Genomic DNA, 17,105 nt, shown 5'->3' on the forward strand with positions numbered 1-17,105 from the left:
TACTGAGAGGAAGAATCTGTTTTTAAGAAATACTTGAAAGTCATCTGAAGTGTGAAATCGACACAAGAAAGATCTGGATGCAAATGCATTTAATCCTTTTCTCTTTGCGTTACTTGTTTGTCCGTCCATGCTGTGGGCCAGTGGCGCAATGGATAATGCGTCTGACTAGGGATCAGAAGATTCTAGGTTCGACTCCTGGCTGGCTCGGACATTTCTTTCCTTTACTCTAATGCCTTCTGCTTTAGCCGCTCCATGCTACCAACGTCTTGGCTTCCTCGCATCAGCTGCAGACAGGGAGCTCACAAGAGGCTGGCTGCATGGTCTCCCACATGGTCTAGCGGTTAGGATTCCTGGTTTTCACCCAGGCGGCCCGGGTTCTACTCCCGGTATGGGAATTGTATTTATCGTTGTCTTCAGCCTTGCAACTAATCATGTCCTTGTGCTAAGGCAGCAAAAATGCTCTTCCTGGGAAGTCTAACTATCTTGCTGGAAATACTGACCAGTCATTACATACAACTCAGGTGGAGCTGTCACCTTGCACGTGATTTTGCCATACTTTGGTGTCACAATATTTATTACATTTTTATTATTTTTAAGCCAAGCTAAAGAATAATCTCTGCGCAGATTTCCTCCAGTCGTAGGTAGTGGTGCCGTGCCAGGTTACCCCTGAAAAACACTGTCCTCGACACTTCAGATCAGACAAACAAAATGAAATGAATTACTTGAGAAAATGAACTTTTACCATAAAATAACTTTTGTTGGTTACGAAATGCAATTTGTACAGAAAAAAAATATCTTACCCGTGGTGAAACAGCCAAAAAGAAAACACAAAAAATACGAGAGGTTTTGCTCAAATTACGCAGTTTTTCGGCCATAAATGTGTGCATTGTCTAGGATGCTGGATGCGAAGCCAAAAACGTCACCGATGCGAAGAGAATGTCCGTGCTGTAACACCAGCGTGTCAGCGGTGCGGGCGGGTCCTTGTTTCACTGGCCAACCACACGGGGCCAGTCGCCTCGCTTGGCCAATCGGTCGAGACCGTTGTAAAACATTTAGTTGAAACACTTCTTCAACTGGCCAATAGAGGGATGAAACATTTGTTGCACTAAAGCCGAAAGGAGGCTGGCAAAAGGAACATAGATGACAGACAGATTTGGGAAGCATTCCGTATTTTCATTTTGTAGCATTTACTTTTAGTTGATTTTCCATCCGTCATTCTCATAAGCATTATTGCTACTTAAAAAGATGAAATTTCTTGTGACATTATTTGATACTGAGAGGAAGAATCTGTTTTTAAGAAATACTTGAAAGTCATCTGAATTGTGAAATCGACACAAGAAAGATCTGGATGCAAATGCATTTAATCCTTTTCTCTTTGCGTTACTTGTTTGTCCGTCCATGCTGTGGGCCAGTGGCGCAATGGATAACGCGTCTGACTACGGATCAGAAGATTCTAGGTTCAACTCCTGGCTGGCTCGGACATTTCTTTCCTTTACTCTAATGCCTTCTGCTTTAGCCGCTCCATGCTACCAACGTCTTGGCTTCCTCGCATCAGCTGCAGACAGGGAGCTCACAAGAGGCAGGCTGCATGGTCTCCCATATGGTCTAGCGGTTAGGATTCCTGGTTTTCACCCAGACGGCCCTGGTTCGACTCCCGGTATGGGAATTGTACTTATCGTTGTCTGCAGCCTTGCAACTAATCGTGTCCTTGAGCCAAGGCAGCAAAAATGCTCTTCCTGGGAAGTCTAACGATCTTGCTGGAAATACTGACCAGTCATTACATACAACTCAGGTGGAGCTGTCACTTTGCATGTGATTTTGCCATACTTTGGTGTCACAATATTTATTACATTTTTAATATTTTGAAGCCAAGCTAAAGAATAATCTCAGCGCAGATTTCCTCCAGTCGTAGGTAGTGGTGCCGTGCCAGGTTACTCCTGAAAAACACTGTCCCCGACACTTCAGATCAGACACACAAAATGAAATGAATTACTTGAGAAAATGAACTTTTACCATAAAATAACTTTTGTTGGTTACGAAATGCAATTTGTACAGAAAAAAATATCTTACCCGTGGTGAAACAGCCAAAAAGAAAACACAAAAAATACGAGAGGTTTTGCTCAAATTACGCAGTTTTTCGGCCATAAATGTGTGCATTGTCTAGGATGCTGGATGCGAAGCCAAAACCGTCACCGATGCGAAGAGAATGTCCGTGCTGCAACACCAGCGCGTCAGCGGGGCAGGCGGGGTCCTTGTTTCACTGGCCAACCACACGGGGCCAGTCGCCTCGCTTGGCCAATTGGTCGAGACCGTTGTAAAACATTTAGTTGAAACACTTCTTCAACTAGCCAATAGGGGGCTGAAACATTTGTTGCACTAAAGCCGAAAGGAGGCTGGAAAAAGGAACATAGATGACAGACAGATTTGGGAAACATTCCGTATTTTCAGACTGCAGCATTTACTTTTAGTTGATTTTCCATCTGTCATTCTCATAAGCATTATTGCTACTTAAAAAGATGAAATTTCTTGTGACATTATTTGATACTGAGAGGAAGAATCTGTTTTTAAGAAATACTTGAAAGTCATCTGAAGTGTGAAATCGACACAAGAAAGATCTGGATGCAAATGCATTTAATCCTTTTCTCTTTGTGTTATTTGTTTGTCCTTCTATGCTGTGGGCCAGTGGTGCAATGGATAAAGCGTCTGACTACGGATCAGAAGATTCTATGTTCGACTCCTGGCTGGCTCGGCCATTTCTTTCCTTTACTCTAATGCCTTCTGCTTTAGCCGCTCCATGCTACCAACGTCTTGGCTTCCTCGCATCAGCTGCAGACAGGGAGCTCACAAGAGGCAGGCTGCATGGTGTCCCATATGGTCTAGCGGTTAGGATTCCTGGTTTTCACCCAGGCGGCCTGGGTTCGACTCCCGGTATGGGAATTGTATTTATCGTTGTCTTCAGCCTTGCAACTAATCATATCCTTGAGCCAAGGCAGCAAAAATGCTCTTCCTGGGAAGTCTAACAATCTTGCTGGAAATACTGACCAGCCATTACATACAACTCAGGTGGAGCTGTCACCTTGCATGTGATTTTGCCATACTTTGGTGTCACAATATTTATTACATTTTTAATATTTTGAAGCCAAGCTAAAGAATAATCTCAGCGCAGATTTCCTCCAGTCGTAGGTAGTGGTGCTGTGCCAGGTTACCCCTGAAAAACACTGTCCCCGACACTTCAGATCAGACACACAAAATGAAATGAATTACTTGAGAAAATGAACTTTTACCATAAAATAACTTTTGTTGGTTACGAAATGCAATTTGTACAGAAAAAAAATATCTTACCCGTGGTGAAACAGCCAAAAAGAAAACACAAAAAATACGAGAGGTTTTGCTCAAATTACGCAGTTTTTCGGCCATAGATGTGTGCATTGTCTAGGATGCTGGATGCGAAGCCAAAAACGTCACCGATGCGAAGAGAATGTCCGTGCTGTAACACCAGCGTGTCAGCGGGGCGGGTGGGTCCTTGTTTCACTGGCCAAACACACGGGGCCAGTCGCCTCGCTTGGCCAATCGGTCGAGACCGTTGTAAAACATTTAGTTGAAACACTTCTTCAACTGGCCAATAGAGGGCTGAAACATTTGTTGCACTAAAGCCGAAAGGAGGCTGGCAAAAGGAACATAGATGACAGACAGATGTGGGAAGCATTCCGTATTTTCAGACTGTAGCATTTACTTTTAGTTGATTTTCAATCCGTCATTCTCATAAGCATTATTGCTACTTAAAAAGATGAAATTTCTTGTGACATTATTTGATACTGAGAGGAAGAATCTGTTTTTAAGAAATACTTGAAAGTCATCTGAAGTGTGAAATCGACACAAGATAGATCTGGATGCAAATGCATTTAATCCTTTTCTCTTTGCGTTACTTGTTTGCCCTTCCATGCTGTGGGCCAGTGGCGCAATGGATAACGCGTCTGACTACGGCTCAGAAGATTCTAGGTTCGACACCTGGCTGGCTCGGATATTTCTTTCCTTTCCAGAATGCCTTCTGCTTTAGCCGCTCCATGCTACCAACGTCTTGGCTTCCTCGCATCAGCTGCAGACAGGGAGCTCACAAGAGGCAGGCTGCATGGTCTCCCATATGGTCTAGCGGTTAGGATTCCTGGTTTTCACCCAGGCGGCCCGGGTTCTACTCCCGGTATGGGAATTATACTTATCGTTGTCTTCAGCCTTGCAACTAATCATATCCTTGAGCCAAGGCAGCAAAAATGCTCTTCCTGGGAAGTCTAACAATCTTGCTGGAAATACTGACCAGCCATTACATACAACTCAGGTGGAGCTGTCACCTTGCATGCGATTTTGCCATACTTTGGTGTCACAATATTTATTACATTTTTAATATTTTTAAGCCAAGCTAAAGAATAATCTCAGCGCCCATTTCCTCCAGTCGTAGGTTGTGGTGCCGTGCCAGGTTACCCCTGAAAAACACTGTCCCCGACAATTCAGATCAGACACACAAAATGAAATGAATTACTTGAGAAAATGAACTTTTACCATAAAATAACTTTTGTTGTTTACGAAATGCAATTTGTACAGAAAAAAAATATCTTACCCGTGGTGAAACAGTCAAAAAGAAAACACAAAAAATACGAGAGATTTTGCTCAAATTTAGCAGTTTTTCGGCCATAAATGTGTGCATTGTCTAGGATGCTGGATGCGAAGCCAAAACCGTCACCGATGCGAAGAGAATGTCCGTGCTGCAACACCCGCGCGTAAGCGGGGCGGGCGGGTCCTTGTTTCACTGGCCAACCACACGGGGCCAGTCACCTCGCTTGGCCAATTGGTCGAGACCGTTGTAAAACATTTAGTTGAAACACTTCTTCAACTGGCCAATAGGGGGCTGAAACATTTGTTGCTCTAAAGCCGAAAGGAGGCTGGAAAAAGGAACATAGATGACAGACAGATTTGGGAAACATTCCGTATTTTCAGACTGTAGCATTTACTTTTAGTTGATTTTCCATCTGTCATTCTCATAAGCATTATTGCTACTTAAAAAGATGAAATTTCTTGTGACATTATTTGATACTGAGAGGAAGAATCTGTTTTTAAGAAATACTTGAAAGTCATCTGAAGTGTGAAATCGACACAAGAAAGATCTGGATGCAAATGCATTTAATCCTTTTCTCTTTGCGTTACTTGTTTGTCCTTCCATGCTGTGGGCCAGTGGCGCAATGGATAACGCGTCTGACTACGGATCAGAAGATTCTAGGTTCGACTCCTGGCTGGCTCGGACATTTCTTTCCTTTACTATAATGCCTTCTGCTTTAGCCGCTCCATACTACCAACGTCTTGGCTTCCTCGCATCAGCTGCAGACAGGGAGCTCACAAGAGGCAGGCTGCATGGTCTCCCATATGGTCTAGCGGTTAGGATTCCTGGTTTTCACCCAGGCGGCCCGGGTTCTACTCCCGGTATGGGAATTGTATTTATCGTTGTCTTCAGCCTTGCAACTAATCATGTCCTTGTGCTAAGGCAGCAAAAATGCTCTTCCTGGGAAGTCTAACTATCTTGCTGGAAATACTGACCAGTCATTACATACAACTCAGGTGGAGCTGTCACCTTGCACGTGATTTTGCCATACTTTGGTGTCACAATATTTATTACATTTTTATTATTTTGAAGCCAAGCTAAAGAATAATCTCAGCGCAGATTTCCTCCAGTCGTAGGTAGTGGTGCCGTGCCAGGTTACCCCTGTAAAACACTGTCCCCGACACTTCAGATCAGACACACAAAATGAAATGAATTACTTGAGAAAATGAACTTTTACCATAAAATAACTTTTGTTGGTTACGAAATGCAATTTGTACAGAAAAAAAATATCTTACCCGTGGTGAAACAGTCAAAAAGAAAACACAAAAAATACGAGAGGTTTTGCTCAAATTACGCAGTTTTTCGGCCATAAATGTGTGCATTGTCTAGGATGCTGGATGCGAAGCCAAAAACGTCACCGATGCGAAGAGAATGTCCGTGCTGTAACACCAGCGTGTCAGCGGGGCGGGCGGGTCCTTGTTTCACTGGCCAACCACACGGGGCCAGTCTCCTCGCTTGGCCAATCGGTCGAGACCGTTGTAAAACATTTAGCTGAAACACTTCTTCAACTGGCCAATAGAGGGCTGAAACATTTGTTGCACTAAAGCCGAAAGGAGGCTGGAAAAAGGAACATAGATGACAGACAGATGTGGGAAGCATTCCGTATTTTCAGACTGTAGCATTTACTTTTAGTTGATTTTCCATCTGTCATTCTCATAAGCATTATTGCTACTTAAAAAGATGAAATTTCTTGTGACATTATTTGATACTGAGAGGAAGAATCTGTTTTTAAGAAATACTTGAAAGTCATCTGAAGTGTGAAATCGACACAAGAAAGATCTGGATGCAAATGCATTTAATCCTTTTCTCTTTGTGTTATTTGTTTGTCCTTCTATGCTGTGGGCCAGTGGCGCAATGGATAAAGCGTCTGACTACGGATCAGAAGATTCTAGGTTCGACTCCTGGCTGGCTCGGCCATTTCTTTCCTTTACTCTAATGCCTTCTGCTTTAGCCGCTCCATGCTACCAACGTCTTGGCTTCCTCGCATCAGCTGCAGACAGGGAGCTCACAAGAGGCAGGCTGCATGGTGTCCCATATGGTCTAGCGGTTAGGATTCCTGGTTTTCACCCAGGCGGCCTGGGTTCGACTCCCGGTATGGGAATTGTATTTATCGTTGTCTTCAGCCTTGCAACTAATCATATCCTTGAGCCAAGGCAGCAAAAATGCTCTTCCTGGGAAGTCTAACAATCTTGCTGGAAATACTGACCAGCCATTACATACAACTCAGGTGGAGCTGTCACCTTGCATGTGATTTTGCCATACTTTGGTGTCACAATATTTATTACATTTGTAATATTTTGAAGCCAAGCTAAAGAATAATCTCAGCGCCCATTTCCTCCAGTCGTAGGTTGTGGTGCCGTGCCAGGTTACCCCTGAAAAACACTGTCCCCGCCAATTCAGATCAGACACACAAAATGAAATGAATTACTTGAGAAAATGAACTTTTACCATAAAATAACTTTTGTTGGTTACGAAATGCAATTTGTACAGAAAAAAAATATCTTACCCGTGGTGAAACAGCCAAAAAGAAAACACAAAAAATACGAGAGATTTTGCTCAAATTTAGCAGTTTTTCGGCCATAAATGTGTGCATTGTCTAGGATGCTGGATGCGAAGCCAAAACCGTCACCGATGCGAAGAGAATGTCCGTGCTGCAACACCAGCGCGTCAGCGGGGCGGGCGGGTCCTTGTTTCACTGGCCAACCACACGGGGCCAGTCACCTCGCTTGGCCAATTGGTCGAGACCGTTGTAAAACATTTAGTTGAAACACTTCTTCAACTGGCCAATAGGGGGCTGAAACATTTGTTGCTCTAAAGCCGAAAGGAGGCTGGAAAAAGGAACATAGATGACAGACAGATTTGGGAAGCATTCCGTATTTTCAGACTGTAGCATTTACTTTTAGTTGATTTTCCATCTGTCATTCTCATAAGCATTATTGCTACTTAAAAAGATGAAATTTCTTGTGACATTATTTGATACTGAGAGGAAGAATCTGTTTTTAAGAAATACTTGAAAGTCATCTGAAGTGTGAAATCGACACAAGAAAGATCTGGATGCAAATGCATTTAATCCTTTTCTCTTTGCGTTACTTGTTTGTCCGTCCATGCTGTGGGCCAGTGGCGCAATGGATAACGCGTCTGACTACGGATCAGAAGATTCTAGGTTCGACTCCTGGCTGGCTCGGCCATTTCTTTCCTTTACTCTAATGCCTTCTGCTTTAGCCGCTCCATGCTACCAACGTCTTGGCTTCCTCGCATCAGCTGCAGACAGGGAGCTCACAAGAGGCAGGCTGCATGGTGTCCCATATGGTCTAGCGGTTAGGATTCCTGGTTTTCACCCAGGCGGCCCGGGTTCTACTCCCGGTATGGGAATTGTATTTATCGTTGTCTTCAGCCTTGCAACTAATCATGTCCTTGTGCTAAGGCAGCAAAAATGCTCTTCCTGGGAAGTCTAACTATCTTGCTGGAAATACTGACCAGTCATTACATACAGCTCAGGTGGAGCTCTCACCTTGCACGTGATTTTGCCATACTTTGGTGTCACAATATTTATTACATTTTTATTATTTTTAAGCCAAGCTAAAGAATAATCTCAGCGCAGATTTCCTCCAGTCGTAGGTAGTGGTGCCATGCCAGGTTACCCCTGAAAAACACTGTCCCCGACACTTCAGATCAGACACACAAAATGAAATGAATTACTTGAGAAAATGAACTTTTACCATAAAATAACTTTTGTTGGTTAAGAAATGCAATTTGTACAGAAAAAAAATATCTTACCCGTGGTGAAACAGCCAAAAAGAAAACACAAAAAATACGAGAGGTTTTGCTCAAATTACGCAGTTTTTCGGCCATAAATGTGTGCATTGTCTAGGATGCTGGATGCGAAGCCAAAAACGTCACCGATGCGAAGAGAATGTCCGTGCTGTAACACCAGCGTGTCAGCGGGGCGGGCGGGTCCTTGTTTCACTGGCCAACCACACGGGGCCAGTCACCTCGCTTGGCCAATCGGTCGAGACCGTTGTAAAACATTTAGTTGAAACACTTCTTCAACTGGCCAATAGAGGGCTGAAACATTTGTTGCACTAAAGCCGAAAGGAGGCTGGAAAAAGGAACATAGATGACAGACAGATGTGGGAAGCATTCCGTATTTTCAGACTGTAGCATTTACTTTTAGTTGATTTTCCATCTGTCATTCTCATAAGCATTATTGCTACTTAAAAAGATGAAATTTCTTGTGACATTATTTGATACTGAGAGGAAGAATCTGTTTTTAAGAAATACTTGAAAGTCATCTGAAGTGTGAAATCGACACAAGAAAGATCTGGATGCAAATGCATTTAATCCTTTTCTCTTTGTGTTATTTGTTTGTCCTTCTATGCTGTGGGCCAGTGGCGCAATGGATAAAGCGTCTGACTACGGATCAGAAGATTCTAGGTTCGACTCCTGGCTGGCTCGGCCATTTCTTTCCTTTACTCTAATGCCTTCTGCTTTAGCCGCTCCATGCTACCAACGTCTTGGCTTCCTCGCATCAGCTGCAGACAGGGAGCTCACAAGAGGCAGGCTGCATGGTGTCCCATATGGTCTAGCGGTTAGGATTCCTGGTTTTCACCCAGGCGGCCTGGGTTCGACTCCCGGTATGGGAATTGTATTTATCGTTGTCTTCAGCCTTGCAACTAATCATATCCTTGAGCCAAGGCAGCAAAAATGCTCTTCCTGGGAAGTCTAACAATCTTGCTGGAAATACTGACCAGCCATTACATACAACTCAGGTGGAGCTGTCACCTTGCATGTGATTTTGCCATACTTTGGTGTCACAATATTTATTACATTTGTAATATTTTGAAGCCAAGCTAAAGAATAATCTCAGCGCCCATTTCCTCCAGTCGTAGGTTGTGGTGCCGTGCCAGGTTACCCCTGAAAAACACTGTCCCCGCCAATTCAGATCAGACACACAAAATGAAATGAATTACTTGAGAAAATGAACTTTTACCATAAAATAACTTTTGTTGGTTACGAAATGCAATTTGTACAGAAAAAAAATATCTTACCCGTGGTGAAACAGCCAAAAAGAAAACACAAAAAATACGAGAGATTTTGCTCAAATTTAGCAGTTTTTCGGCCATAAATGTGTGCATTGTCTAGGATGCTGGATGCGAAGCCAAAACCGTCACCGATGCGAAGAGAATGTCCGTGCTGCAACACCAGCGCGTCAGCGGGGCGGGCGGGTCCTTGTTTCACTGGCCAACCACACGGGGCCAGTCACCTCGCTTGGCCAATTGGTCGAGACCGTTGTAAAACATTTAGTTGAAACACTTCTTCAACTGGCCAATAGGGGGCTGAAACATTTGTTGCTCTAAAGCCGAAAGGAGGCTGGAAAAAGGAACATAGATGACAGACAGATTTGGGAAGCATTCCGTATTTTCAGACTGTAGCATTTACTTTTAGTTGATTTTCCATCTGTCATTCTCATAAGCATTATTGCTACTTAAAAAGATGAAATTTCTTGTGACATTATTTGATACTGAGAGGAAGAATCTGTTTTTAAGAAATACTTGAAAGTCATCTGAAGTGTGAAATCGACACAAGAAAGATCTGGATGCAAATGCATTTAATCCTTTTCTCTTTGCGTTACTTGTTTGTCCGTCCATGCTGTGGGCCAGTGGCGCAATGGATAACGCGTCTGACTACGGATCAGAAGATTCTAGGTTCGACTCCTGGCTGGCTCGGCCATTTCTTTCCTTTACTCTAATGCCTTCTGCTTTAGCCGCTCCATGCTACCAACGTCTTGGCTTCCTCGCATCAGCTGCAGACAGGGAGCTCACAAGAGGCAGGCTGCATGGTGTCCCATATGGTCTAGCGGTTAGGATTCCTGGTTTTCACCCAGGCGGCCCGGGTTCTACTCCCGGTATGGGAATTGTATTTATCGTTGTCTTCAGCCTTGCAACTAATCATGTCCTTGTGCTAAGGCAGCAAAAATGCTCTTCCTGGGAAGTCTAACTATCTTGCTGGAAATACTGACCAGTCATTACATACAGCTCAGGTGGAGCTCTCACCTTGCACGTGATTTTGCCATACTTTGGTGTCACAATATTTATTACATTTTTATTATTTTTAAGCCAAGCTAAAGAATAATCTCAGCGCAGATTTCCTCCAGTCGTAGGTAGTGGTGCCATGCCAGGTTACCCCTGAAAAACACTGTCCCCGACACTTCAGATCAGACACACAAAATGAAATGAATTACTTGAGAAAATGAACTTTTACCATAAAATAACTTTTGTTGGTTAAGAAATGCAATTTGTACAGAAAAAAAATATCTTACCCGTGGTGAAACAGCCAAAAAGAAAACACAAAAAATACGAGAGGTTTTGCTCAAATTACGCAGTTTTTCGGCCATAAATGTGTGCATTGTCTAGGATGCTGGATGCGAAGCCAAAAACGTCACCGATGCGAAGAGAATGTCCGTGCTGTAACACCAGCGTGTCAGCGGGGCGGGCGGGTCCTTGTTTCACTGGCCAACCACACGGGGCCAGTCACCTCGCTTGGCCAATCGGTCGAGACCGTTGTAAAACATTTAGTTGAAACACTTCTTCAACTGGCCAATAGAGGGCTGAAACATTTGTTGCACTAAAGCCGAAAGGAGGCTGGCAAAAGGAACATAGATGACAGACAGATTTGGGAAGCATTCAGTATTTTCATTTTGTAGCATTTACTTTTAGTTGATTTTCCATCCGTCATTCTCATAAGCATTATTGCTACTTAAAAAGATGAAATTTCTTGTGACATTATTTGATACTGAGAGGAAGAATCTGTTTTTAAGAAATACTTGAAAGTCATCTGAAGTGTGAAATCGACACAAGAAAGATCTGGATGCAAATGCATTTAATCCTTTTCTCTTTGTGTTATTTGTTTGTCCTTCTATGCTGTGGGCCAGTGGTGCAATGGATAAAGCGTCTGACTACGGATCAGAAGATTCTAGGTTCGACTCCTGGCTGGCTCGGCCATTTCTTTCCTTTACTCTAATGCCTTCTGCTTTAGCCGCTCCATGCTACCAACGTCTTGGCTTCCTCGCATCAGCTGCAGACAGGGAGCTCACAAGAGGCAGGCTGCATGGTGTCCCATATGGTCTAGCGGTTAGGATTCCTGGTTTTCACCCAGGCGGCCTGGGTTCGACTCCCGGTATGGGAATTGTATTTATCGTTGTCTTCAGCCTTGCAACTAATCATATCCTTGAGCCAAGGCAGCAAAAATGCTCTTCCTGGGAAGTCTAACAATCTTGCTGGAAATACTGACCAGCCATTACATACAACTCAGGTGGAGCTGTCACCTTGCATGTGATTTTGCCATACTTTGGTGTCACAATATTTATTACATTTTTAATATTTTGAAGCCAAGCTAAAGAATAATCTCAGCGCAGATTTCCTCCAGTCGTAGGTAGTGGTGCTGTGCCAGGTTACCCCTGAAAAACACTGTCCCCGACACTTCAGATCAGACACACAAAATGAAATGAATTACTTGAGAAAATGAACTTTTACCATAAAATAACTTTTGTTGGTTACGAAATGCAATTTGTACAGAAAAAAAATATCTTACCCGTGGTGAAACAGCCAAAAAGAAAACACAAAAAATACGAGAGATTTTGCTCAAATTTAGCAATTTTTCGGCCATAAATGTGTGCATTGTCTAGGATGCTGGATGCGAAGCCAAAACCGTCACCGATGCGAAGAGAATGTCCGTGCTGCAACACCAGCGCGTCAGCGGGGCGGGCGGGTCCTTGTTTCACTGGCCAACCACACGGGGCCAGTCACCTCGCTTGGCCAATTGGTCGAGACCGTTGTAAAACATTTAGTTGAAACACTTCTTCAACTGGCCAATAGGGGGCTGAAACATTTGTTGCTCTAAAGCCGAAAGGAGGCTGGAAAAAGGAACATAGATGACAGACAGATTTGGGAAGCATTCCGTATTTTCAGACTGTAGCATTTACTTTTAGTTGATATTCCATCTGTCATTCTCATAAGCATTATTGCTACTTAAAAAGATGAAATTTCTTGTGACATTATTTGATACTGAGAGGAAGAATCTGTTTTTAAGAAATACTTGAAAGTCATCTGAAGTGTGAAATCGACACAAGAAAGATCTGGATGCAAATGCATTTAATCCTTTTCTCTTTGCGTTACTTGTTTGTCCGTCCATGCTGTGGGCCAGTGGCGCAATGGATAACGCGTCTGACTACGGATCAGAAGATTCTAGGTTCGACTCCTGGCTGGCTCGGCCATTTCTTTCCTTTACTCTAATGCCTTCTGCTTTAGCCGCTCCATGCTACCAACGTCTTGGCTTCCTCGCATCAGCTGCAGACAGGGAGCTCACAAGAGGCAGGCTGCATGGTCTCCCATATGGTCTAGCGGTTAGGATTCCTGGTTTTCACCCAGGCGGCCCGGGTTCTACTCCCGGTATGGGAATTGTATTTATCGTTGTCTTCAGCCTTGCAACTAATCATGTCCTTGTGCTAAGGCAGCAAAAATGCTCTTCCTGGGAAGTCTAACTATCTTGCTGGAAATACTGACCAGTCATTACATACAGCTCAGGTGGAGCTGTCACCTTGCACGTGATTTTGCCATACTTTGGTGTCACAATATTTATTACATTTTTATTATTTTTAAGCCAAGCTAAAGAATAATCTCAGCGCAGATTTCCTCCAGTCGTAGGTAGTGGTGCCATGTGTAACAAAGTTGTTTTGGTATGTATAATTACTCAAAATTCCTTATTTATTAAAATCCTGGTAAAATGAATAGGAGAGGGAGTAAGGAGAATTCCCAGAAGGCCCTGCTTCATGGTGCCTCCCACTGGTAAAAAGGGGGCGTGACGTGTTTCCTCTTCCTCTTTCCCTGTCTCTTCGAGGAAGAGGTAACATGGCTCTCTCATTAACCCAATTAAATAGAAAATAATCCTTTTATTATTATACAAAATTCCTGTAACAAAAGTTTAAACATATCATTATTAATATATATCAAGCAATATTTTAATGTATGAACTTACTTTGGTTTGTGTTTTTCTTTTTATTGTTGGGGTGCACATGGGCAGAATGTTGAGCTGCTACATGCTGCTGGGGAATTAATACTTTGCTCTTCATTACCAGGTATGTTTTGTTTGTTTTATTTTTTTTATATATTGATGTATATTTTTTTTTTCATTTTGCTCTTTCCCTGTCTCTTCGAGGAAGAGAATGTTGAGCTGCTACATGCTGCTGGGGAATTAATACTTTGCTCTTCATTACCAGAGAGAGGAAAAGACACGTGCCAATAAAGGGACGTCGGATCCTGAGTCCAGAGGAAGCCACGCGGTGTCGTCTCTCCCTCTCCCGCACCCACACACCACACACAACAAAAAAAATACACAACGCAGAGTGAGATCATCAGCTCTCGAACTTTAACCGGGACTATGTTTTAACTGGACTCGCTTGGCGCGATCGGGCCGTAAACAAAGACCCAAACGAGACCGGTTACATTTGGTGCCGTGACCCGGATGGTGTGTGTGTGTGTGCTGAAACCGCGCAGAGGATCACCGCGAGGACGCTGCTTTTCCCCGTCGCGCTCTCCGGACTAACAGCTGTTAATGACCGAAAAAAAGTGTCGTTCAACTCAGTGTTGAAATTTGTACTTTTTTTTTTGGGTGACTTCATGTTATTTAATGAATCTTTTTTTTTTTCTTTCCCTCTCTGATTGTTTACATTTCCTGTATATTACCAGAATGTTTAGACTGCTGACCACATTGTGGGCTGTAGTACAATTGTATGGAGTTGCACGTGTTGTGCAGTTTTATTATTGTAGTCATGCTAGTTAAGTGTGAGTGTTTAGTCTAACAGTGTATTACCTTGAGTAGTTGTTTAATCAGTTAAAGCTGGTAATAATCACAGAGGATTTTTTTTTTTCCCCTTTCAACTTTCTTTTAAGTGAGTACTGACTTTCATATCACTGCTTGTGATTTATTCTTCTAGCCATGTCAAAGGTAGGTATGTTTAGTATGCTGGGTTTGCCAGACACTAATAGGGAAGTTTCACCTTGCAGTCTTGGTAGGGGACGGGGTTGGTTTTTAAACCATGCAGGTAGAAGTGAGACTACACCCATAGCTAGACAGCCTGAGCCAGTTCCTGTGGCTAATTCTACCCCTGCTTCAGACTCTTCCTATAATCCAGTTCAAGTGATTACTGTTGATGCTATGGGCAGTATCATAGCCGATTTAGCCAAGCAAATTGGGGAGAGTGTTACTGCTAACTTGTCCACCCTGAATCACCACAGCAGTGGCCTGTCAAAGTCCCTGGGTGTTTCACAAACTCCTGGACGCCATGATGCTTCAGAGCTAAGGGTAGTGGTTCAGCCAAGCTCAGATCTGCCTCCCTTCTACAGAGGTGATGGTTCAGATAAGTTTACCATCCATGAATGGAAGGAGATGATGGAGCGGTATGCTGCCAAAATGACGTATGACACTCATGGTGAAATGTATGATTTTGTAATGAGCAGATTAACCTGTAAAGCTAGGGATGTGGTTAAAGTGTCTTTACGGAGCAGTGCCGATTTAGAGCCAGAAGAGCTTGCTGCAACTGTCTTTGACATCCTTGTACGAAATTTCAGTGATATTGCTTATTCTAATATGCCTATGAGAGACTTTTACAGTACAGTTCCAAAGCCAGGTGAGTCGGCCTTAGATTATTGGATAAGGCTTAACAAAATGATTGATGCGGTTGGGGAATGTTTGCGCAGACGAGGGAAACATATTGAGGATCCAAACGCTGAAGTTGTGCTCATGTTTATTTCTCACTGTCCTGATCCCGAGCTTGCGATGTCTTTCAAGTTCAAGCCAGCTGAAAAGTGGACTGCTGCTGAGGTGCAGGAGCGATTGGACAGCCACGTGAGTTATCTGAAGGGTGCTAATGCTAAAGCGCACCGTTCTCAGAGCATGTCTGTTTATGGTCAGTGTGTGGTTGTACCTGTTCCGCCGAGTCATGAATGTGAGTTGGGGCCGACGCCTTCTAACACGGGTGGCACATATTTTAATAGTCCCAACACCCATGTGAGCAGTTCGGTGCAGCCGGTGTCCTCTTCTGCCAGGCCGCTAGCTGCAATGGCCCCAGTGGTTCCTCATTCAGCTGTCCAGTCCCCTAATGCTTATTCCTCTGACTCTGGTCTGAGCCAGCTGGTTGCTGTCCTTGACAAAGCCTTGACTATATGTTCTGCAGAGTCTCAGTCGTTGCCTGCTATGGGTTTTCACCGTTCTCGATGTCAGAAGGATGTGACAAGTACAACATGTAGAGTCTGTAGTGCTAGAGATCATTCCACCTATGCACACTGTAAGCGTGATAAGTTGTGTCGCCATTGCTTGAAGCCTGGTCACTTCAGGAGTCAGTGCCCGTCGTTACTTCCTTCACAGTCTCGTTCGGTGGGTCTTTCTTCGTCTACGCCGGCTTTAAACTAACTAGCTCATGTGAAATGAGGGATAGCATGAGCTATGTTGGGACTTCCCTCGACCGCTCTGATGATGGTGGTTCTTGTGGTCTCACTAACAGCCAGTCCGCCACCCCAGTCGAACCCCAGGCTCTTGAAGGAGCAAATGAGTTGTTTTACACTCCAGTTTCAGTCAGTGGTTTGTGTACTTTAAGAGGTATGCTTGATTCAGGGAGTATGTCTTGCACTCTCAGTGAAACGGCTGAAGCACTTCTTAAGGCAGCTAATGTTCCTTTGGCTGCTCAGCCTGTCCCAGAGTCAGTAGTCCTCGTCGGATGTGGTGGACTGACCACAAAGCCAAAATGCATTTACGAACTGAACATTGATGTCTATGGTCTAAAATTTTCAGTACCTACACTGGTTGTGCCTGGTCAACTAGATGATTTCATCGTAGGTAGTAATGTCTTGCGGTCAGTCATTAGTTCCATGAAATCTTCTGAGAAGTATTGGGATCTTATTTCTTCTCGTTCAGCTAATTCTGACTGTGAACAGTTTCTCCAGCTTATTAGTTGTGTCTCCCGCTGGTCTAGTTCCACTGTGCCCAATAAAATTGGAACAGTAAAACTCAGACAGGCAATCACACTGCTTCCACGCAGCGAGTATGTAGTGTGGGGAAAGTTGCCCAGTGAGGCTCCAATGTCACCAGGGAGTACTGTTGTTGTGGAACCAACATCCTCCCGTGCTACACCTAAGAACATTATGGTGGGCCGGGTTGTTACACCTATGTGGGGTGACAGATGGGTGCCCATGAAGATCCTGAATGCTTCTCAGCACCCTGTAACCATGCGTCGCAATGCGAAATTGGCGGATGTATTCCCTTGTCTTGCTCTAGAAGATCTGACCTTCATGCAAGGGCTAGCTAATTCTTCTCGAGTGACTGATGCTTCGTCTCCACAAGCAGTTCCTGATCCTGTACGTAGTCTTGCGGGGTGTGGATTAGGTGACATTAACATCGAAGGGTG

At 43.8% G+C, this 17,105-nt stretch overlaps 1 protein-coding gene and 17 non-coding genes across 19 annotated transcripts in view; all 18 read left to right on the forward strand.

The window, feature by feature from the left end:
- The window catches only part of LOC125739748 (uncharacterized), a 248,467-nt gene that overhangs the window by 196,398 nt on the left and 34,964 nt on the right, over window positions 1-17,105 (forward strand). The gene's annotated exons all lie outside the window — the stretch shown is intronic.
- On the forward strand, window positions 135-207 carry trnap-agg (transfer RNA proline (anticodon AGG)). Its single transcript has one exon. It is a non-coding gene; the product is annotated as a tRNA-Pro (tRNA).
- On the forward strand, window positions 1,406-1,478 carry trnar-acg (transfer RNA arginine (anticodon ACG)). The gene has a single exon. It is a non-coding gene; the product is annotated as a tRNA-Arg (tRNA).
- trnae-uuc (transfer RNA glutamic acid (anticodon UUC)) lies at window positions 1,595-1,666 on the forward strand. The gene has a single exon. It is a non-coding gene; the product is annotated as a tRNA-Glu (tRNA).
- Window positions 2,866-2,937, forward strand: trnae-uuc (transfer RNA glutamic acid (anticodon UUC)). Its single transcript has one exon. It is a non-coding gene; the product is annotated as a tRNA-Glu (tRNA).
- trnar-acg (transfer RNA arginine (anticodon ACG)) lies at window positions 3,948-4,020 on the forward strand. The gene has a single exon. It is a non-coding gene; the product is annotated as a tRNA-Arg (tRNA).
- Window positions 4,136-4,207, forward strand: trnae-uuc (transfer RNA glutamic acid (anticodon UUC)). The gene has a single exon. It is a non-coding gene; the product is annotated as a tRNA-Glu (tRNA).
- On the forward strand, window positions 5,218-5,290 carry trnar-acg (transfer RNA arginine (anticodon ACG)). The gene has a single exon. It is a non-coding gene; the product is annotated as a tRNA-Arg (tRNA).
- trnae-uuc (transfer RNA glutamic acid (anticodon UUC)) lies at window positions 5,407-5,478 on the forward strand. Its single transcript has one exon. It is a non-coding gene; the product is annotated as a tRNA-Glu (tRNA).
- Window positions 6,678-6,749, forward strand: trnae-uuc (transfer RNA glutamic acid (anticodon UUC)). Its single transcript has one exon. It is a non-coding gene; the product is annotated as a tRNA-Glu (tRNA).
- On the forward strand, window positions 7,760-7,832 carry trnar-acg (transfer RNA arginine (anticodon ACG)). The gene has a single exon. It is a non-coding gene; the product is annotated as a tRNA-Arg (tRNA).
- On the forward strand, window positions 7,949-8,020 carry trnae-uuc (transfer RNA glutamic acid (anticodon UUC)). Its single transcript has one exon. It is a non-coding gene; the product is annotated as a tRNA-Glu (tRNA).
- trnae-uuc (transfer RNA glutamic acid (anticodon UUC)) lies at window positions 9,220-9,291 on the forward strand. The gene has a single exon. It is a non-coding gene; the product is annotated as a tRNA-Glu (tRNA).
- On the forward strand, window positions 10,302-10,374 carry trnar-acg (transfer RNA arginine (anticodon ACG)). Its single transcript has one exon. It is a non-coding gene; the product is annotated as a tRNA-Arg (tRNA).
- On the forward strand, window positions 10,491-10,562 carry trnae-uuc (transfer RNA glutamic acid (anticodon UUC)). The gene has a single exon. It is a non-coding gene; the product is annotated as a tRNA-Glu (tRNA).
- On the forward strand, window positions 11,762-11,833 carry trnae-uuc (transfer RNA glutamic acid (anticodon UUC)). Its single transcript has one exon. It is a non-coding gene; the product is annotated as a tRNA-Glu (tRNA).
- On the forward strand, window positions 12,844-12,916 carry trnar-acg (transfer RNA arginine (anticodon ACG)). Its single transcript has one exon. It is a non-coding gene; the product is annotated as a tRNA-Arg (tRNA).
- On the forward strand, window positions 13,033-13,104 carry trnae-uuc (transfer RNA glutamic acid (anticodon UUC)). The gene has a single exon. It is a non-coding gene; the product is annotated as a tRNA-Glu (tRNA).

The sequence above is a fragment of the Brienomyrus brachyistius genome, chromosome 4, assembly GCF_023856365.1.
Source record: "Brienomyrus brachyistius isolate T26 chromosome 4, BBRACH_0.4, whole genome shotgun sequence".
Classification (NCBI taxonomy): Eukaryota; Metazoa; Chordata; class Actinopteri; order Osteoglossiformes; family Mormyridae; genus Brienomyrus; species Brienomyrus brachyistius.